The 22,915-nt window shown below is 43.4% G+C and overlaps 1 protein-coding gene and 1 long non-coding RNA gene across 2 annotated transcripts in view; one reads left to right on the plus strand and one right to left on the minus strand.

The window, feature by feature from the left end:
- The window catches only part of LOC309533262 (uncharacterized protein), a 464,396-nt gene that overhangs the window by 422,423 nt on the left and 19,058 nt on the right, over nt 1–22,915 (minus strand). The gene's annotated exons all lie outside the window — the stretch shown is intronic.
- Nucleotides 20,123–20,500, plus strand: LOC309533702. The gene is made up of 2 exons (XR_014220415.1): nt 20,123–20,235; nt 20,309–20,500. It is a non-coding gene; the product is annotated as an uncharacterized lncRNA (long non-coding RNA).

The following is a 22,915-nucleotide window of genomic DNA, read 5'->3' on the forward strand; positions in this document are numbered from 1 at the left end:
CTTCTGCTTCTGTTAGGTCCTTCCCACTTTTGTCCTTTATTATGGTAATCTTTGTACGAAATGTACCTTTCATATCTCCAATTTTCTTGAACACATCTCTGGTTTTTCCCATTCTGTTGTTTTCCTCTATTTCTTTGCAGTGCTCGTTTAAGAAGGCCTTCTTGTCTCTCCTTACTATTTTTTGGAAATCTGCATTCAATTTCCTGTATCTTTCACTATCTCCCTCACATTTTGCTTGCCTTCTCTCCCCCGCTATTTGTAAGGCCTCGTTGGACAGCCACTTTGCTTTCTTGCATTTCCTTTTCATTGGGATGGTTTTCGTTGCTTCCTCCTGTATAATGTTGCAAGCCTCCATGCATAGTTCTTCAGGCACTCTGTCCACCAAATCTAGATCCTTAAACCTGTTCCTCACTTCCACTGTGTATTCATAAGGGATTTGATTTAGATTGTATCTTACCGGCCCAGTGGTTTTTCCTACTTTCTTCAGTTTAAGCTTGAATTTTGCTATAAGAAGCTGATGATCTGAGCCAGTCAGCTCCAGGTCTTGTTTTTGCTGACTGTATAGAGCTTCTCCATCTTTGGCTGCAGAGAATATAATCAATCTGATTCCGATGCTGCCCATCTGGTGATGTCCATGTGTAGAGTCGTCTCTTGTGTTGTTGGAAAAGCGTGTTTGTGATGACCAGCTTGTTCTCTTGACAGAACTCTATTAGCCTTTGCCCTGCTTCATTTTGAACTCCAAGGCCAAACTTGCCAGTTGCTCCTTTTATCTCTTGATTCCCTACTTTAGCATTCCAATCCCCTATAATGAGAAGGACATGCTTCTTTGGTGTCATTTCTAGAAGGTGTTGTAAATCTTCATAGAATTGGTCAATTTCAGTTTCTTCAGCACCAGTAGTTGGTGCATAAACTTGGGTTACTGTGGTGTTAAAAGGTCTGCCTTGGATTCGTATCGAGATCATTCTATCATTTTTGAGATTGCATCCCAGTACAGCTTTGCCACTCTTTCGTTGACTACGAGGGCGACTCCATTTCTTTTACGGGATTCTTGCCCACAGTAGTAGATATGATGGTGATCCAAACTGAATTCGCCCATTCCCGTCCATTTTAGTTCACTGATGCCCAGGATGTCAATATTTATTCTTGCCATCTCATTTTTGACCACATCCAACTTACCCAGGTTCATGGTTCTTACATTCCAGGTTCCTATGGAATATTTTTCTTTACAGCATTGGACTTTCCTTTCGCTTCCAGGCATATCAGCAACTGAGCGACCTTTCAGCTTTGGCCCAGCCACTTCATCAGCTCTGAATCTACTTGTACTTGTCCTCCGCTCTTCCTCAGTAGCATGTTGGACGCCTTCCGACCTGAGGGACTCATCTTCCAGCGTCATAACTTTTATATGCCTGTTTTATATGCCTTTGGAACTTACAGAAGTGGTATCATCTACCCCTGGCACATAATACTGGGGCAACATCAACCTGTTGCAGGGGATGTGGGAAACGGGATCTTACATACATATTTGGTTTTGCAAACCTGTTTTGGTATTTAAATAGTTGAGTTTAATAAACAACCTTCCCCTCAACTTGCTTTACTTGGAATAAAGGACATGTCTACTCCACCAACTGCTTATAAAGGAACTTTCAACATTCCTCCTCATGGCGGCATGTATGGAATTAACCATGTGATGGCGCACTGCCTTGAGTTTGAACATCAAAGCATGGTACTCCACAGCATGGACAATAACCCTGGCTGAAAAGCCAACATGCCAAATTCATGCGACCAAAGGGAATTCTAATCCCCATATTTTCTACAATGTGTGGCAAAAGGTTAATAATCCCCCTATATCTCATAGTAATATGTGGAAAGGTTTTTGGAGTAAATTGTAAGAACTGAAGTTGGTATTTTTAAGCAAAGTGGGTAATGTGTTGTGAGTTATGTTGTTTTATGTTTGAAGTGAAAAATGAAAATTCACAGCAACAACAACATGATGGTTTCCTGTTGTCACAGGATATAACAGAAAAATCCATAAAAGCCAGTACTATAGGTTTAAATAGCCCAAGTTAATATAAGAAAACAGTCCTTCATGAATGCTCCCCATGACGAGTGACAAAAATGGAGCCTGCAATTCTTGCAAGAGCATCATAAGTAAACAAGGACCAGCCATGGTTTTTAATACCTCTAAAGAGGCTGGGAAGCAAAGGTTTCATACTTGGCTTCGCAGCATATGAATGGCAGAGGGAGATTAATTGGCTACAGCTGGTGTTAATTGTGATGCAAGTGGATCTACTGAATGGGTATTTTATGGATTTATTGTTTTTTCCCTTATTCAGCTGCTGTTGTGCAGGTTAAAAGGATAATGCAGTGGGCAGGACCATAGATGGGGAGGTGGGAAGCGGGATGCATAGCATGCAAGAGGTAGAGCAGTTGCTGGCTTTCACATGTTCAGGTGCTTAGTTAAAATGCTATCTCAGCCAGAAGCCTTTTTCAAGTTATTTGCTTACTGAATCAATAGAACAATAATAAGAAAAAACAATTATAGTATATTAAATTACAATCAAGATAACATAGTAGACATTACACATACTTCCATTTGGGGCATTTCCAAATAGTTATTTTATTGTGCAAAGAATGCATATTTATTAGCCACAGAGAATGCAAAGTCTTTCACCCACCTAGCAAATCTGTGACAAAGAAATCCCATTTTCCATCACTTTCTAAAATACATATTTAATTAAAAGGAAAAACAGAAATCAGGTGATCCACTAAGGCTTTTCTCCAAGAATAACCTCCCACCCACTCACCACACTGCTTCGTATGGAAAAGAACTGGCCCATCACTCCACTTCATTATATAAGGCCATTCAATTGCCCTATTTACAAGTGTAGTATTATTCCCTGGAAAAGCAAAACAACACAGGAAAACAAGACTTTAAAAGCACTTCATAAAATGACACTTTGGAGGAAGTATAGGCTTAAAGGAAAATGAGCAGTATTCTTGACAGCCAATTTGTCACACTTCAGTAACATAAAGGAGACAAGAACAGATGTTTTCGTGGATGAATCAATGAGAAATAACTCCGCCAAGAGGGAGAGCATGGGCTTGATTAGAAAATATTCCTACAGTGTCCCTTATGAAATTTCATTCAGGCAACTTTTGTGCAATGGGAGCTCAAGAAAGAAATCTTCCTATGGATGGAAATGGATAATTCTGTACTAGGATGTTATCTGTGTTTAGTTCCCTTGGGAATAGTGGAGGTGGGGGGAAATAAGGGGCACCACACATTACCACATCTTTTAAAATACTTTGTACATTAAAAATATGAAGAAGAGTTTGGATTTGATATCCCGCTTTATCACTACCCGAAGGAGTCTCAAAGCGGCTAACATTCTCCTTTCCCTTCCTCCCCCACAACAAACACTCTGTGAGGTGAGTGGGGCTGAGAGACTTCAGAGAAGTATGACTAGCCCAAGGTCACCCAGCAGCTGCATGTGGAGGAGCGGAGACGCGAATCCGGTTCACCAGATTACAAGTCTACTGCTCTTAACTACTACACCACTGAAGTATCCATGCAATGCACTAATTTACAAATGTGTAATATGCAACTAAATAAAATAGATTGGGATTGGCTACCGCTCCCATTTGAGTGTATACTTGATAGCAAAAGTATGTCTGTTGTCAGGAAATGTGTGAAATGTCCCTTACAATTTTTATTATTTATTATTACCATCATCATTAGTAGTAGTACATATTACAGCAATTTTAAATTTAATATTAATATTAGAAACAAATTTAAACAAATTACAATCACAGTTCAGGATGGGTTCTGAAAATATGCATCTTAGGTTCAAAAGCAAAGAAGTAGATCTTCAGCATATGATGGAAAATATATAATGAAGGTGCCTGTAGAGAGGAATTTTACAACTTGGAGCTTTCACAGAGAACGCTTTTCCCGGGTCACTATCACAAGAACTTCTGAGAATGGTAGGACTAAATAGAGGGCTCCTCTGCTGATCTTAAGACCTGACAGCATCTGTAGGGAAGGGGGCAGTCTTTTAGATGTTTGGGGCTTAAGTTATTTAGGATTTTAAACACTTAAATTGGGCCCAGAAATGCACATTTTAAAACAAGGGTTCTATGAATTCTAAATGAAATCCGAGCCAGAAATCTGGCTGCTGCATTTTGGACCAGATGAAGTTTCCATACCCCTCAATTGTTCCACTAGCAGGATATCCTGGAATTACAGAAGCCATTCTGGCTTCTGATTGGATCTTGGGGTGTCCTGTTTTGGTTCCCATGAGATTGTGGCCCCAAAAGATACTGTTTTCAGGGGACTTGTAGATCCAGTTACAACCCTGGTGATGTTGGCAGCATAGGCGGAGGAGTGGGGGCTTGGTGCCCTCTTTGGCCCCAGCAGGAACTGGTGTCTCCTCATGGCGCACAGGTCACAGCAGATGTGCTGGGCAAGGCAGGGAAGGAGGGAGAAGGAGCCACCAAACTCCACAGGACAACACCGGGTGCCTGTGTCCCCTTGTATCCCCAAGAGTGCAGTGTGCCAGCAGCCTCAGCATGGTTGTGGGGGAGGGGGTGCCAAGGGCAAGGCAGTGAGCAGTGTGTGGTGGCAACACAAACAGTGCTCGGCTGTGATGCCCCATCCTGGCTGGGAGGTGAGCACCCAAGAGGACGCCCTCAGACCGCAAGTGATGGAGGCAGCACAGCCTAGAGAGCTGCTACCTCCATCCAATGTTGGAGGAGAACAAGGCAGGCTCCTGCTCCAGCACCAGCACCAGCTCCCTCCATGCCTCCTCTGCACCTCCCAACTGGATGCATTCCCCGCTGGCAGCTTCTTTAAGGAAAGAGCATACGCTCTACCAGCCTCCAGGAAACCTGACTTGGCAGGGCAAGTTGGAGATTGCAGCCTTGTAGGGGGTTGGGCTGGATGACCATCGGAAGCCCATCCAATTCGGTGGTTCTGCGAGTCTATGATTCTCTTAGCACAGCGACGAACACAGCCCAAGAGAGGGAGGTGGGTGCAGGAATAGGTAATGGTGCTTATTAAAAGCTTACTGGTTGCATAATCAATAAATAGGTTGTTGGTCAGTTTTAAATTGAAAAGCTGAACACACACACACACGCACACACACACACACACACACACACACTGCCGAAGGCTAGGGTCAGGGAGTAGGATGCAATGCAGTCTCCAGCTTTCTCCACTACTGATGGTAGAACTTTGCCCCAGCAGAGGCCTGACCTTCACCATAGTGGGCAGCAACTAACAGTCATCTTGCTGATAGTAGCCAGTGGAAGCCACCAAACACAGCATTTTGAGAGCCAGTGTGGTGTAGTGGTTAAGAGCGGTAGTCACGTAATCTGGGGAACCGGGTTCGCGTCTCCGCTCCTCCACATGCAGCTGCTGGGTGACCTTGGGCCAGTCACACTTCTGTGAAGTCTCTCAGCCCCACTCACCTCACAGAGTGTTTGTTGTGGGGGAGGAAGGGAAAGGAGATTGTTAGCCGCTTTGAGACTCCTTAAAGGGAGTGAAAGGCGGGATATCAAATCCAAACTCTTCTTCTTCTCTTCTTTGGTGTGGATCTATGGGATCAAAACCTCTGTGGATCTCCCAAGAGGTCCAATCTTCAGCCCATCTGCTGCAATACCCTGAAGCTGGCATAGCAAAAAAAGTAAAAGATATTAGCCCTGGTTAGCAGGAGCCAGCAGAGCCTCAGTGCAGCAGACAATACATTCCACTGCCCTTTCCAGGACTAAGGACAATAATGTACAGTGGTGCCCCGCAAGACGAATGCCTTGCAAGACGAAAAACTCGCTAGACGAAAGGGTTTTTCGGTTCTGCGTTGCTTCGCTAGACGAATTTCCCTATGGGCTTGCTTCGCAAGACGAAAACATCTTGCGCTTTTTTTAAAAGCCGCTTGAAGAGGTGCAGTTGCGACGGACCGTGCTTCGCAAGACGAAAAACATCGCAAGACGAAAAGACTCGCGGAACGAATTCTTTTCGTCTTGCGAGGCACCACTGTATATATTTATGTATTCAATACAGAAATAAAATATTTTTAAAATAATTTGCTCATTCCATGTCTCTGTAAAAATAGTTACTTGATTTTAAAAATCTTAATTTTTAATTTCTTACAATTTGGCAAGTGGTCCTTAATAGTAAAAGAAACATTAGTTAGTCTACCAAGGTATCACTGCCAATGATAACACACTAGGGTTAATGGCAGATTCTGCTTCCATGCTACTACAAAGAAAGAAAATCAACTACTGTATGGCTCTGTTAGAACTTTAAGCACCAGCACAGCCTTCTTATGTTCTGGTTCCCTCAACAACTGAATAAATGTGCACATCTTCTTTTTAAAGAAGTGGCTTGTTGTATCCAATTCATGACACCCCCGCCCCTTCATTACAAAAAAGATTTTCACTGTAGGATTTGGATGCATAAAGAACAATTATATAAATCCCATCATTTTCTCAGGACGTTCTTTCAAAGAACTGAGTGGCTGTTATTGTGCCAAATGAGCCTAGAAAACATAGAGCTTATTTTTTTTCTGACCTAGGGCCAGAAGAGATGGTAAGCAATCCTCTATTGTTCTCTATATGTGGGAATTTTAGTTGACCTTGAGAGTTGATAGTGTCCAGGATATAGATGTCTCCTTAGGCTCTTTTAATCCGAGAGCAATCAAGAATGACAGTATGGAGTTAGGGCTGCAATTTGCTAATTGTTTCTCCTATGCAAATTCCATTCAAATGGCAGTTCATGCAAAGGAAGGGTTGAGTAGATTGTGAAGATATGATATAAATAATGATAAATATGAACAGATACGGCTAATAATAAAATTGCTGCTGTTGTTTTGAAACTTTTTTGACAATTAGCAGGAGGCTGTATAGAACAAAGATAGGACACAGCCTCTAAGACATCACAAACATACACAAAAATGCATAACTGTACCACATGTCAGCTTTCTGATTCTCTGTAGGGTAAGATGCTTCAAAGCTAATGCAGAAGTAGCAGACACTGTTGCAGACGCGGTATCCACGCTGAATAAAGCCCAGTACTTTTTTCCAGCTGAAGTGCAGTTTCTGCACCTCTCAAAAATACAGTATGTTCAAGGTGGCATACATTATTCTCTCCCTCCTCATTGAATCCTCACAACAATCCTGCGAGCTAGGTTAGGCTGAGAGGCAGAGGGTGACCCAAGGTCAATCATTGACCTTCATGGCCAAGTGGGAATTTGAACCCTGGTTTCCCAGGTCCTAGACTGCTAACCACTATGCCACACCGGCTAATTTAGTATAATAACTTAGTTTACTATAATAACAGAACAAATATTGCTTTCAATCATATTTGAAAAATTACAATTCTAATAGAGTCACATTTCTAGTATTAATGATATTGAAGTCTTATGAATATTTTTTTCTTATAACTGAGTGTTGCAGTTCAGTATTCCCAATGAATGCTTGTGGCCTCCAGATTGCTACCCACTTCCCCCTTTCCCTCTGAAAATTTAAATAAACTTCAAGGAAAGGGAAACATAAAATCAGATAATGAAAAGGTACCCTTCTGAGAACAAGCAAGCAGGCTCAACAGCAGGAAAATCCCCACTAAGTAATCTTTCAAGTGGGCTTTTACAGTTGCAGAAGCAGAAAAATGAAACCAAACAGAATACTTGGCCTAAATTTATGTTTGAACGGCTAGTGTACAGAAAAGGGGCATGAAAGATTCTACTGAAACTTAAAAAGATAGTGCAACTAAAGAAGTCTAACTGAAGAAAAGGAGGACAGAAAAGGGAACTGCTGAAAAGATCTGAGCAAAAAAAGGTAGGGTGAAGAATCCATTACACCTAAAAGAAAACAATGAATTTCCAAATTGAAAGAAACCATTTTATTGCATTTGCAGACATTCTAAAAAGGGTGGTGTGGTTGCAATCAGGGGAACTGTGTATATATGCAGCAGAAATAAGACTATTCCTGAGAAGCACTTAAGGGATATGGCATTCTAGAAGTATAAGGTCACAATTTGGATGTGTCATTACATATAATGGCACACTTAGAGGCAAAATAATTTCAACTGCCACAGCAGAGAAATGGCTTTAAGAAACACACGACAGTAACAAAATTATTCCTGAGGTTCCACATATAACACCACCTTGGAAATTTGGGATAAACACAGATCTGATGCAATGAGCTCTGCCATGAAAATAAACACAGGGCGTGGAACAAATTTAACATCTAGCACCCTACTTTACAAATACTTGCAAAATATATTTGAATTTTGGACTACGAATATTGGAAACTTTTTGGACTTCACTACTGAATGCTTCACCACTGTAAGAATCAAGGGATTAATTTGGAAGAAGCCCTCAAACATAGCTTAAAATATATATTGATATTCAAAAACCTAGTCATAATTTTCAAAATTTAGTTCCATGTAGTTTTCCAAATTTTAGAAAATTGTGTTCATTTTTTATAGATTCAAGCAATCATTATAAATAGCTCTGTCATCACCTTCTCTCAGTATTAATGTTTATATTTTGAATATCAACTATGTAAATGACTGTAAGCTAGTCTCAAATTATCACTTTCTATTCATGATTTGAGTAACAGAAAGATGACATTCTAGATTTGCTTTGTGATTTATGAATAATGATGCCAATGCATGATAATTATAATAATACTTAGTCTGAATAATAATTGCTTTGCTGTTGTATATCTGAAATTATAGGTGCAGAATTGCATGCAAAAAAATACATTGTTTGTCTTAAGTGCATATTACAGCACCTCAAAAAACCAAAGGTCAAGCATCTCAACCCTGACTTGGGAGCATGTTAACCCATATTTTTAAAAAGGTGGAGGTATGGTCAGAAACTGCTGGTGGTGGTTTTAAAGTCAAAGGTACTTGACACAGTAAAGAAAGCTAAGTTGATGGTCACTCAAGACAAGGATGTGTATGTGTGGAGTCAAACTATGTGTGTGCCAAGGTAGGTGCATTGTTTTCCATGAAAATGTGTGTGTGGAGAGAGAGAAAGAGAGAGAGAGAGAGAGAGAGAGAGAGAGAGAGAGAGTGTGTGTGTGTGTGTGTGTCAGGGCATCTGAGTGTGTGTTCCATGCATCTAAGCAACAACTTTACTGGAATTATTTGGCAAAGGAAGTACAGCATAAACTGTAGCTATATACAGGAAATTGAGCCAATCCAAAACTAGCTTTACATGGTGGATATGGAATAATAATAATAATAATAATAATAATAATAATAATAATAATCAGAGCCGCTGCCAACATATATAAAAACATAACAAAACATTACACATTAAAAAGCTTCCCTATACATCTGCCTTCAGATGTTTTCTAAATGTTATACAGTTACTCATCTCCTTGACATCTGATGGGAGGGTGATCCACAGGGTGGGTGCAATGGAAAAATGGAACTGAATATCATCAGGATATTTCTGACAACACACTCCACATCTCCAGGTGATCCTGCTCAGCAGTTCTATCTAGATATTAAACAGTATGGGGGTAAAATCAACCCTTGCAGAAACCCACATTGGAGTCAAACAACACTGTTTATGAACCACCCTCTGGAAAGTGACTGAAATGAAAAGCGGAGCATTCCAGGGAAACATATTTATGGTAGGACAAACCAGGAAGTTGCCCAGGATGGAAAATTTGAAGAGAAGGTAATTCAATTGAACAAACCTCAACCATTGCTGACACTGATCTGCCATACTGCATCACTGCCAGTTGCCATGCATGCACTACCAGTGACTGCTTTCCATGGGTGCAGGACAGGCTGCATGGCTTGTGGCAAGGAACACTCCTAGCTGCCAAGTGATGAAGAGATTGAGTGATGCCAAATACAAAGAAGCAAGTTGTAGCCAAGGAAAGCAAAGTTATTGATAAATGTTCTAAACCTGACATTCTTTTATTGAAGGAGGAGAGATGTTTCTGGGAGAGGAGCTGGGGAGAGCAAGGGGAACCCAATCACCATGGTTCAGGGTAGGGAGAGGTATGGTGTGGGAGGTACAACAGGTTGGGTAAGGGGCACACGGCACAATCAGTTAGTGACTGTCATGTCGTGTGCAATGTCTGGGTTTTTTTTTGTTTGGTACCATTGTTCCAGCACTACGTGATGCAGCAAGGAGAGACACATTGTGTGACGGGGGCATCTGAGGCAACGGGACCACGAGGTGCCCACCAGAGAGCGAGAGGCAGCCACTGCCACTGTGTGACCAAAGCTGGGAGCAGAGGAGGGCCAGTGGCCTGATGGGCAGAACGTCTGGCCTCGCTGTTCCCTCCTCTCCCCTCTTTCCCCTCATTTGCTGTCAAATGGAGCTCCACCTTCTGCCGCTGCCTCTGCCAGCTCCTCCTCTTGGGTCCTGCCCACCTCACCACAACTCAGCTCCCTCCACTCTCAGCACCACCACAACCACCATCACCGTTTCTGGTGCACAGGTTTGGCGGCGGAGCCTTGGCAGCAGAGCTCCAGCCTACTAGAGAGCAGGAGACAGAAGAGGAGGAGGAGGTGGTAGGCTTTATTTTTATTATTAACATCATCACCATCATTATTTTTCCACCAGCCTGCTCCCGCCACCGACCCCCCTCCTGCTGCACTCCTCATACAAGAAGAGGCATCACACCACCCACCTGCAGGCCACCACCATGTACACAGCAGGGAGAGTGGCCCCCGTCACCGCAAGATCCAGTGAGTGAGCTGCATCTTCTCCCAAAAAAAACCCTGACAGATCCACAAGGGAGAGGGGAACCAGATTTGTGAGGCAGGAACCAGGTTTCTGAGGAGAAAGAGAGAAGCAGCAGTGAAGAAGGTGCACAAGGTGCCGCCAATGGCCTCTCAGGAGACAAAGCGAAGGTGCGTGCATTCCCTCACTCGCGATTGGACCGTGTGAGGGAGCACTCTGTGTGAAGGGGCTCTCCCTCCCTCCCTGCTGCATCTGCTCCTCCGCCAGCTGCTCGGACAAGACCTAGGAGGAGGGCAGTGGCAGCGGGAGGGTGTCTGGTGAGGGTCAAGAAGTGTTTGGCGTGCCTCTCTCTGCTTTGCTTTTACTTCAGCTGGGGGGAGGTGCTGCACTTCCCAAGGCCCCTTTAAAAAAGGAAATAAAATAAATAAATACAAATACACTTGCAAACAGACCTGCAGTTCTGATCCCCTTCTTATTTCCACAATTGATTTTTAAAGTGAAAAAGAAAAAATCAGATACACTTGCACCAATGTACAAGTCTGGTTGCAAAGGAAAATAGGCTTGCAACACTCAAAATAAAATGAAACAGTCAAAATGATGCCGCTTTTAACTTGCAAGACTGAATTGTAAGAAAAGATGCATGTCAGGTCGCAGTGCACAATAACATAGCCTGATGACCCTTGTGGGTGAGCAGGGTGGTGGTGGTCACAAAGTATAATGACCACTGGCTGCGCGGAGGGGCAGGAAGTAACAAATAAATAAGGGGAGGGGCTTGCGTGTGTTCTCTTTTTTACTCTTCCAAATATGGCAACCCTAGACCTATCATTTAGTCATTGGGTCTGCGGCTGCTGTTGCTGAATGCCAAATCGGCTCTGAATAAGACCTCCCTTGTCTATGATCTGATTATGGGTACTCAGTGCAGCAGCAGGGCAGACTTGAGAATTGAAGAGGGGAGTTGCTATTCTCTGTAGATTTTTTTTACTCTCTCTCTACAGGCTCTCTGTCCAGTTGGGAGATCTAGAGTGTGTAATCCTGGCATTGGACAATGGAGACAGATTAGGGTTTCTGCTGGTTTACTGCCTGCCTTGCTGCCCAGCAGTCTCCCTGCCTGAGCTGACAGAGTTTAGGGCAAGGAAACACTCTGGGAGATGATTCAAATGCGAGTGGAGGAAAACTCCAGTCAAATGCAATCTAACACAGGTGAAGGCTCATAATTGAGCCTACCGAGTGACAATGAAGGCAGCAAAGGAGGCATACTTTGTTGCCTCCACTGGATCCACATTGTGCCGTCCAGCAGAGTATTTCCCGTTAGTGTGCAGCCTCTTACAGCCTAGTCCGTACGAGGTGACAGAACCAATAGCAGCTCGCTGTGACTTGTTTGCAAAGCATTTTGAGGATAAAATCACTTGCATCCACTGGAACCATGACTCTACTGTTACAGCAGATGAATCCTGAGAGTTGTTCAGAGCACTGTCTAGTCCTGTTATGTTAGATGAGTTTCAGTTAGTAAGGCTCAAGGATGAGAAGAAGGTACTGCATCAATCAAGGCAACCACTTACTCTCTTCGCTTATAAAAATTAACAGGGAGGGGACATCTGGCTGGGCCAGGGAGATGATTAATGCCTCCTTGCAAGAGGGGTTGTAAACTGCTCTGTGATCCCTGGATGAAGGGTAGTATAGAAATTAAATAAATAGTCAGAAACGTATTAATGGAAATATAACCAACCCCAGCATTATGGGCACCAGTTTTCAAATACAAGATACGAACAAGTTGGGAAACATGAGCACTGACTTTGATCTTGGATGAAAAATGAAGAAAACTTCCCAATTCCATTTCAACGTGGAAACATTCCCGATCTCATCAGTACTAACTCTGCCTAAACAGGGCTGCCTTCAGATGTCTTCTAAAGGTCTGGTAGTTGTTGTTCTCTTTGACATCTGATGGGAGGGCGTTCCACAGGGCGGGTGCCACTACTGAGAAGGCCCTCTGCCTGGTTCCCTGTAACTTGGCTTCTAGAAAGCGAGGGAACCACCAGAAGGCCCTCGGCACTGGACCTCAGTGTCTGGGGAGAACGATGGGGGTGGAGAAACTCCTTCAGGTATACTGGACCGAGGCGTTTAGGGCTTTAAAGGTCAGCACCAACACTTTGAATTGTGCTCGGAATCACTAATCCAGTCCTATGGACTATAAATGAAGAAATGCAATATTATTCTGAAAAGCATTTTCCCGCAATCTAAACAGCTTTCTAGCAATGACAGTCTATTATTTAACTCAAAATGTCTCTTCAATGGAGAAAAGACTAGGGGGGGCCACTAGGGGCACATTGGAAGATGGCCGACAATAACATCTCTCCGGCCCACACGAGGTAATTAAGAGGCTGTTATGGGAGTATGCAGCCTCCCTTGTTGCCCCAAGGGAATGGGGAACACTGCCCTTGCCTGCTGTGCCCATAAATCACCACCGGATTCGAAAGAAGGGGGTGAGGGCCCTATGCCCTCCTGTGGAATCCGGTTCTCCTGGACACTGTCTCTGATCGTGCACTAGCTGCAGCAAATTGAAATAAACAATTAGAAAAGAAGCAAATGCACATATTTCAAGTGAAGAGGGGGAGTGAAGACTGCTAATTGAAGGAACCTCTGTGAAAGAAGAACGATGGCCTGGATCAACAGGAATATTTCTGCCCTGAAGCAGAGCGCCCCTCACGCTGGGCAGACATCCGCAGCGTGCTGGAGCCCTGCGGGAGTTTCAAATATGAAAGCCAAATTGTGGTATATACTACAAAAAAGACACTATAGATAAATCTTTAAGTCGCAGTGAAACTAGAGGATTGTTAAATAAATGGGAGTTATTGGAGACCGTGATAAAGGCGCAAATGTGGGACACCATTTTGAATTGATTCAGCATTACCAGCAAGAAGCTTCAAACTACTGAAATCAATATTGGTGTTGCAGTATAGCTATATAAATAATTGAAATTGTATGTGAAAAATGCTCAATATATGTCTGAATTCTTCGAAAAGTCAGGTTTGAGCAACTACGATAATATGTCAAAAAAACAGCAAAAGAAAAGGAAGCATCAGAGTAACGAATCACATGGTGAAATAGATGTGACACTTGTGAAAACTTTGGAATTAACTCATATACTGTGATAATTGACAGCCTTCTTTCTGAGCTGGAGACACAAAGGTCAGCATATGAGAACCTGAATTCAAAGTCTGCATTCCTAACAAAAATATCATTAGTGGAACCACCAGAAGTGCAAGCATGCACAAAAGATTTCCAATCTTGCTATCAGAATGACTTGGCAGAATCATCACTAACCAATGCAGCCACAAAGTATAGCAGAAGCACCTAAAAGCATCTTGAAAATGTGTGCAATGATGAAAGACAAGATACTGCAAGATGTATTTCCATATGTGGACATGGCATTCATAATGTTTCTCTGCACAGCAGCAACCAATCGTACGTCTGAAAGGTCTTTCTCAGCATTACAGAGAATAAAAATATATTTGTGTTCTTGAATGTTAGAACAGTGACTTAACGCATTAGACATACTGAATATTGAAGCAGAGGCGACGATCACAATAGACTATGAAGATGAAATTGAAAGGAACTGTGCTACAACAGCCCCCACACAGTGAGTAATAAGCAATGATGGGTTTTTAGATGTTCCTACAAAGAGATGGGAAAGGGGCACATACAGTGGGTATCTGGTTGCAAATATCTGGTGAGCAAGCTGCAGTCAGTCTGTTAATGCAGGCCTGACAGGTCTGACTGAAAGTATCAAACTAATTCTGCAGGACTACACACAGAGTTCTTCCCTGACCATACTCAGCATTTTTTTTAAGTAGTAATAGAGTTCTTCTGAAATTATACCACTTCAGATAGCAGGTGTGAGAGAGGATACAAAAGGCATCGGTTAGAAATGAACAACTGAACAACTGGTGACCCACCAAAGCCCTAGTCCCAGCTCACCTGCAGGCAGCAAAAATGGATTTATTGGGCCCATGATGGGCTTCCCTGATGATACTGATGGGCTGCATTCACATGGATGTGTCACAACAAGTTGCACAAGCCAGTTTTAAGGTATGTCTGTCTGTCTGTCTGTCTGTCTGTCTGTCTGTCTGTCTGTCTGTATTTACAATCCTATACTGGCAGGTCTCAGGGCAGTTCACAGAATAAAATCAAAATATAAAACCACAAAATACATAATCGAAATAAAAACAACAACCACCCAATAACCCCTCCAACACATTTGATTGACATTGGTCAATCAAATCAACCAAAGGCCTGGTTAAAAAGGAACATTTTTGCCTGGCACCTAAAGATATATAATGAAGGCGCCAGGCAAACTTCCCTGTGGAAAGCATTCCACAGATGGGGAGCCACTACAGAGAAGGCCTGTTCTCGTGTTGCCACCCTCCGGACCTCTTGCCGAGGAAGCACACAAAGAAGGGCCTCAGAAGATGATCTCAGTGTTCAGGTAGGTTCATATGGAAAGAGATGGTCCTTGGATTTTGTGGTCCTGAGCCATTGAAGGCTTTATAGGTCAAAACCAGCACTTTGAATTGGACCCAGAAACTAATTGGTAGCCAGTGCAGTCGGACCAGGATCGGTGTAATATGCTCAAACCATCTTGCTTCAGTGAGTAACCTAGCCGCTGAATTCTGCACTAGCTGAAGTTTCCGAACTGTCTTCAGAGGCAACCCTACATATAATGCATTGCAGTAATCTAACCCCGGGGTTACCAGAGCATAAACAACAAAGCACAAAGCAGTGCCACACACCCCTAGTTCGCACAGCCACTCCAAAAGGATACCATAGTCAATGGTATCGAAAGCTACTGAGAGGTTGAGGAGAATTAACAAGCACATGTTTCCCTTGTCTCTCTCTCAACAGAGGTCATCATACAGTACAGGATGTCCATTTTTCTATATGAGTACATTACAGTACACCTGATAACTTTTTGACTCCCTACTGTATTTGCTTCAAGATTTCTCCCATTATATTTTGTGGATAAGTAAAACTTCACTGCCACGTGGACATTTTTTAACTTGAGAGGTGTATTCCCACTTCAGATTTATAATCATAAGCACCATTAGCCTAAGATACACACATAAATCTCCCTGTATCAAGATACTACGTTGCTAAAAAAAATAATCTTACTTAGTCTGAAAAACCCTACTCCTTTAAAGATTTGGATTAAGTAATAACGATGCTCTTGTAAATTCGCCCATGTAAATTCAGCAAGAAATAAGATGACCACTCTAAAACCGTTTTTAAAAAGATAGTCAGTGGTCAGTGCATTCAAGTGAGCCATCCTTTTGAGTCCTCATCTTCAAATGCATCAAAAGCTAAAAATCCTTACATGCAGAACACTCATAAAATTTATCCCTGAGTCTAGGGCACATATTGAAATAAATTCTGCTTTATTTCAAAGGGGATGGTGGAGGAGTTTACATTGTTTTCAAGTTCTAAGATAGAAATCTTATGGATACTTATGTGGACATAACCAAAAATGAAATCAGTGGCACTTCCATTAATTTGTGAAATTAAAAACTCACATGTGTTTGTAACATGAAGCAATTAAGGATGTAGGTGACATTAGTTGGATGAAACTATAAAGTTAAGTGTAAAACAACAATAAAACACTCACTGAAAGCTAAGAAACAGAAATATAAAAGTTTTTTTTAAGGCCCCGAAGAATTTTTTTTTTTAAAAATAAACCCACTCGTCCTGATCCACTAGCTCAAATGTGGGCTCGTGGGAGTGGTTTAGTGCAGGGATACCAGAAGGCTGTCAAAAGGCATAAACTTACAGCACAGCCTGCAAAGCCCCACTGCAGATGCATAATGAACACTGCAACAGTGGGAGGTTGTCATGACTTGTCTGAACTCAAGCAAATGTTTATATATTCTTTATACACAAAGCAGCATACGTCAGTTTGTCCAGACCCTCCCATCAATTCACCTGACCGGTATGGCAATAGATGGCAACTAGCCTAAGCTTACAGATATCTCCCCTTTCTAGATCAAGAGCCCTGCATGCCAGGGTCCACATATAAGCATGACATCAAAGCAAATCAATTAGCATACATCAAAGCAAACAAATATAAGCATATATGAACTCATTCTTGCAACAACTTCCAATTAGTTTTGGTGTTATATTGACTATCAAGATGGCATTTGCAGGCCTTCTTGAACATTTCACTATTGGTTCAACAGAGTATCAGGTAAGCATGCCAGGGGAAGTTTTGGGAAAGATCAAGAAAACGAAGGAGAAGGGTTGGGAACAAGAAAACAGAGGAGGTTTTGATTTTGTGTTTCTACATTTTAGTCTGCTGTTCTGGTTTCTTGTGCTGTCTTTTCCCTTGCATGTGAAATACATCAGACTCAGCAAATAATAGGGCAGAATGGGGGGGGGAGCAACCACACCACATTCCAGCACAGACAGATTCTTTAAGTTGCAGATCATCTATAGGAAGTCCTTTCTACTCCTTAATCTTTTGACTACCTTGTGACATGCTGCAATCTGGATTTAATATGTTGAAAAGTCATACGTGGGGCTACCCCCCATACGTGGGGCTACCTTTGAAGGTGACCAGGAAACTACAACTAATCCAGAACGCGGCAGCTAGACTGGTGACTGGGAGTGGCCGCCGAAACCACATAACACCGGTCTTGAAAGACCTACATTGGCTCCCTGTGGGAAAATGATTGCTTGTACATGAGAGCATGAGCAAAGTTCTTATTGTTGCAGGGTGATTTCATAGCTAGAAGCATCCTTGGAGCATGAACAGCGCGTGAACAGCTCGTGCTGTCCTATATGATTGGCTAACGTAGCATGGCCTGATGCTCGCACGGTCTAGTGCGAAGGTCCTTATCTGCTGGCTGAGAACAAATTGCTTGCTTGTATTTTGTATCTTTCTGATTTCACACAATAAAAGCTGTGCTGCATTAGCCCTACCAGCAGCCATATTTCGGAACCTATCATGGTGTGAGACTGATTTTTCTTTGGATGCCGAGCTGCAACTCGACAATTGGTGCCCCGTGTGACTGCCTTCGGACTTCACGTTGTTTTTCATTATTCAGCACTCACCAACACGTCGTTCATCCACGTAGTGGATCCCTGGTGAGTGCTCCCGTGTGATTTCTTTCGGATTTCATGCTGTTTTACAACGTTCAGCCTCACCTCGCCTGGCAAGGGCTGCAGACGCGTCGTTCATCCACGTAGTGGATCCCTGGTGAGAGCTCCCGTGTGAATGTGATTCTGGACTACGTTACGGACTTATCAGCACTTATCTCCGCCCGGACAGGGCAAAAGGCGCCTCCCTCATCCTCCTAAGGATCCCTCCGGTAAGTGCTCCCTGCTCTTTTTGCAACTCTTGCAATCATGGGAAAGTCTCTCTCTGCACCACAGAAAAAAATTTTTAAAGACCTTAAATTCCTTTTGGCCAGTAACAACCTTGCTGTTCGGAAAGCTGACCTTAAGTCCCTTATAAAAGCCCTGGACACTCACTGTCCCTGGTTCCCCCAGGACGGAAATTGGGAGTTAGACGATTGGAAAAAAATTGGACACTTCTTTCAAAATCATCCTCAGATTGATGTCAAGGTTTTGCATGCCTGGTGTAACGTCTACAAAGCTATGTCGTGCTTAACTCCTTCAAACATTCTTCTGGCTGCTGCAACAGCTTCTTCGTCCGCCCTCCCGGCTCCCGCTTTGCCTGCCTCAAACCTACCTCCTAAACCGCCGGACATTTTCCCTTCGGCTCCTCCTGTCACTCCCCTGCATTCTTCAAATTCTGCAGCACCCCCCGCTCTTCTACCTCCTCCACCCAAGGCATTTGGCACCGCTCCTACCATTCCTCTTCAAAAATCTCTCCGTGCCGCCGCTCCGTTGCTGCCTTTTGATGCTGATACTCCAAATCTCTTTCCTGTGATTGCTCCTGCACCCCCAGCCCCCGTCATGCTGACCCAAACCGATGTTCTCGATGGGCTGACGGGAGGAGGAAATTTTCTTCCTATTGCCCAACAGTTGGCCCTTGATCCTATGTATTGGGCAGCCACCACAGCCTCAGCCCAAGAGGCTCTGGCCTCTGTCCCTGATGACAGGAATGAGCGCAATGGTTGGTGGGGGAGCGTCAGACAGGGCCCTGCAAAGCTCTATGGACAATTTGTTGATCGCTTGTATAATACCTTCAAGTGGCAAGTTCAGGACCTGGCAGCACAAGAACCGATTGTATGCCAGCTTGTGTTTGATAATGCAAATAAGCACTGTACGCAAGAGCTGCGCCTTCTAATGGCAACATCAAATATAGCCATTGCTGATATGCTTAAAGCCTGCCAGTCAGTGGGCACTGCTAGCCACAGCCTGCTAGCCACGGCCTTGTCCTCCACCGTGTCCCAAATTCCTGCAATGGCTACAACCTGTTGGATTGACAAAGGCTAAGGAAAAAATCCAGCGGACTTTACCTATTACGTACCTGGGACACAAGCTGACAGCATCTGCAGCCATTCCAGTTACACCTCAACTACAGTTTCCTGGTCATCTTAGACTGGTGGATTTACAACAAATCCTTGGACAGCTGAATTGGATAAAGAGTTATTTGGACCTGCCCACCTCCACTTTGTCTCCACTATTTTCTGCCCTTAAAGGACACAAGAATCCAGCGGATAAGATCACAGTCACCTCTGCAATGGAAGAGGCTCTTCCACAGCTGTTCCAGTGTTTCCTGGCACGCTGAAAGGCCATCTTCACCCCTACTGCATTGGCCCCCCTTTTCCCTGGGAAGCAACTTCAACCACCAAACATCATTACAGTTTTGCTGCCTCCTAATAGCAACCATCCCATCTGTGTCATCACGCTTCATTGGGCTTGGACTTTTGACTCAGCAGTACAAGGAGCAATACATCAGACTTATTTACAGCAAATGGGCTCCTGTATCTGAAGAAATGGTTGTGTGACTTCTTCTGGATTGTGGTTTTTACATGCCAATAATCGAGCCACGAAATATCATGCAGGTTGCTCGGAAACAGCCATTGGACTAATTTACCATTCTCATCCTTATTGGCATCACTTGGATTTTACCCCCCAGATATTTTTTTTTCTCCTCCCTCAGGAGTCCTGCCTTATGATGTGTTTCCCTGAGCATGTACAGAGGGCTATCTTGGAACTATTGTGGACTCTTGGCAAGGGAGGGGGTGAGGGGATTTCAGTGTCTTCCAGTTGTTTCATTTTTGTGCTTTGGCATGGTTCCCGGACAGAAAGCAGATTGCAATGTGGTTCTTTAGCAAGGCCTGCGACAATGGGCTCTGTTCTCGACCTTGTTGCAATCTTTTTAGTTACAGCAAGTGGAATATGCTTGAAGCGAAAAAAATATGCTTGGCTAGTGCCCTTTTAGCTGCTGAGAAAAATGATTTTGAAAAGCTTTAAAAAGCTTTGAGGTTTTTTTTTTTTTGGTGGTGGTATTCTAGCATTCCAATAAATGCTTCATATAAGATTAGCAATAATATGAAGGACAATCGTACAAGTTTACCTCCTGTATTTCTATCGCTTGTAGAATTAGCTCCTTATTGTTTTCATTTTAATCACAATAGCAAAAAATTTTTAGGTCATTATCCATATTGTAATTGGACATATGAATACATTAATGGATCTTCTTGTTTTCTTAATGTTACAACCATGAGTGGCAGACCAAAGGTTTTAATTAATAATGTCACAACTTACATGACCTATGAACAACAAGCTGCGTGTAGAGACTTTTATGTTTGGTTCGACTGGATGAGAAAGAGCAGCAGAACTACATGTTTGCTTCAATCTGATTTATGGTTATTTTGTGGCACACGTGCCTACAAAGAAATCCCCTCTGCCTTTTCTGGTACCTGCACGTTAGGTATAGTAGTACCCTTGGTGTATAAAATAGATAAGCTCCCAACGGTCCGTTTGCGTAACAGAAGGGAAGTACAATCACCTATTTCTCAATATACAGGGACAGCCATCTCTAGGTCCCTTCTGCCTTCTTTAGGTGCAGCCATGAACTACCGTGATCTGCATAAATTGGCAAACTGGACAGAAAATTTGTTCAATTCCACCATCTTGGCTTTAAAAATGATTAACAAAGAAATATCAGAAATAAGAAATGTAGTTCTTCAACATCATTATGCTTTAGATGTGATCCTTGCTTCTAAAGGTGGAATTTGTGCCTTAATTCATTCTCATTGCTGCATGTATATAACTGATCAATCGACCAATATCTCTGCTACTATTGATCATATGGAACAAATGATAGCCCATAATCCTTTGAATCCACCTGAAGGTTTTGATCCATGGGAGTGGTTGTCTTCTTGGTTACCTAATGGAGTATGGTTAAGAAAAATATTATTGATTGTAATTGCATGTATTGCTGGCTTCATTATGGTGTGTTGTTGCATTCAATGCATACCCTCTTTGATTTCCCAATGCACTGCATGGTGGTACCGACCACGGCCCACCACAGGGGTTACAAGAGGAATTTACGTTGCAAAGTGTAGACGCTTAGGCAATGAAGTGTACGATTTGGAATGATGGTCCCTCTTTTCCTCTAATAATATAAACAAGAAAAGGGGACATGTGGGAAAATGATTGCTTGTACATGAGAGCATGAGCAAAGTTCTTATTGTTGCAGGGTGATTTCATAGCTAGAAGCATCCTTGGAGCATGAACAGCGCGTGAACAGCTCGTGCTGTCCTATATGATTGGCTAACGTAGCATGGCCTGATGCTCGCACGGTCTAGTGCGAAGGTCCTTATCTGCTGGCTGAGAACAAATTGCTTGCTTGTATTTTGTATCTTTCTGATTTCACACAATAAAAGCTGTGCTGCATTAGCCCTACCAGCAGCCATATTTCGGAACCTATCATGGTGTGAGACTGATTTTTCTTTGGATGCCGAGCTGCAACTCGACAGCTCCCAGTACGTTTCCGAGCACAATTCAAAGTGCTGGTGCTGACCTTTAAAGCCCTAAACGGCCTCGGTCCAGTATATCTGAAGGAGCGTCTCCACCCCCATCGTTCTATCTGGACACTGAGGTCCAGCACCGAGGGCCTTCTGGCAGTTCCCTCACTGCGAGAAGCTACAGGGAAGTTACAGGGAACCAGGCAGAGGGCCTTCTCGGTAGTGGCCCCCTCCCTGTGGAACACCCTCCCACCAGATGTCAAAGAGAACAACTACCAGACCTTTAGAAAACATCTGAAGGCAGCCCTGTTTAGGAAAGCTTTTAATGTTTGATGTATTACAGTATTTTAATATATTTTTTTGGAAGCCGCCCAGAGTGGCTGGGGAAGCCCAGCCAGATGGGCGGGGTATAAATAAATAAATAATAATAATAATAATTGATAGGGGAGCAGGGGTTAGTGAGCAGACAGACCTGCTATTGATTCCTTCAAGTCTTATGAATGCACAATATATGTTATATTGTGGTTTGCTGATTAGTGTTGGGCTTCAGCAAATAAAACACATTTTAATCCCTGCTCATAAGGTAAAGGTAAAGGTAAAGGTACCCCTGCCCGAACGGGCCAGTCTTGACAGACTCTGGGGTTTGTGCGCCCATCTCACATCTATTGGCCGGGGGCCAGCGCTGTCCAGAGACACTTCCGGGTCACGTGGCCAGCGTGACAAAGCTGCATCTGGCGAGCCAGCGCAGCACATGGAACGCCGTTTACCTTCCCACTGGTAAGCGGTACCTATTTATCTACTTGCACCCGGGGGTGCTTTTGAACTGCTAGGTTGGCAGGCGCTGGGACCGAACGACGGGAGCGCACCCCGCCGCGGGGATTCGAACTGCCGACCTTTCGATCGGCAAGCCCTAGGCGCTGAGGCTTTAACCCACAGCGCCACCCGCTCATAAGGTAGCTGAAGACAAATCACTGTCTCTTAGTCTATTCTGTAATTCTGAACTCTTGGTGGTTGCAAGAATAACCCACAGATCTGAGATCCTTTGAAAGCAAACAGACCACAAATGTAATAGAAAATATTGGTGCAGGGGGCTGGGGGCGGTGTCAGCCTGTATGGTGCCCTGAATCCCTGTTGGCTGAGTCACCATGATCACCATCCCAAAAGAGCGAGCTGGGCTGCAAGAGCTACACTAAGTGAAGGGGCCCTATGGGCAAATGGATGAACCTTCCCTTTCCTTTAATTCCATTTCACTTTTAATTTGCATATTGCCTT

This window comes from Podarcis vaucheri (genome assembly GCF_965113315.1).
Source record: "Podarcis vaucheri genome assembly, chromosome: 5".
NCBI classification, from domain to species: domain Eukaryota; kingdom Metazoa; phylum Chordata; class Lepidosauria; order Squamata; family Lacertidae; genus Podarcis; species Podarcis vaucheri.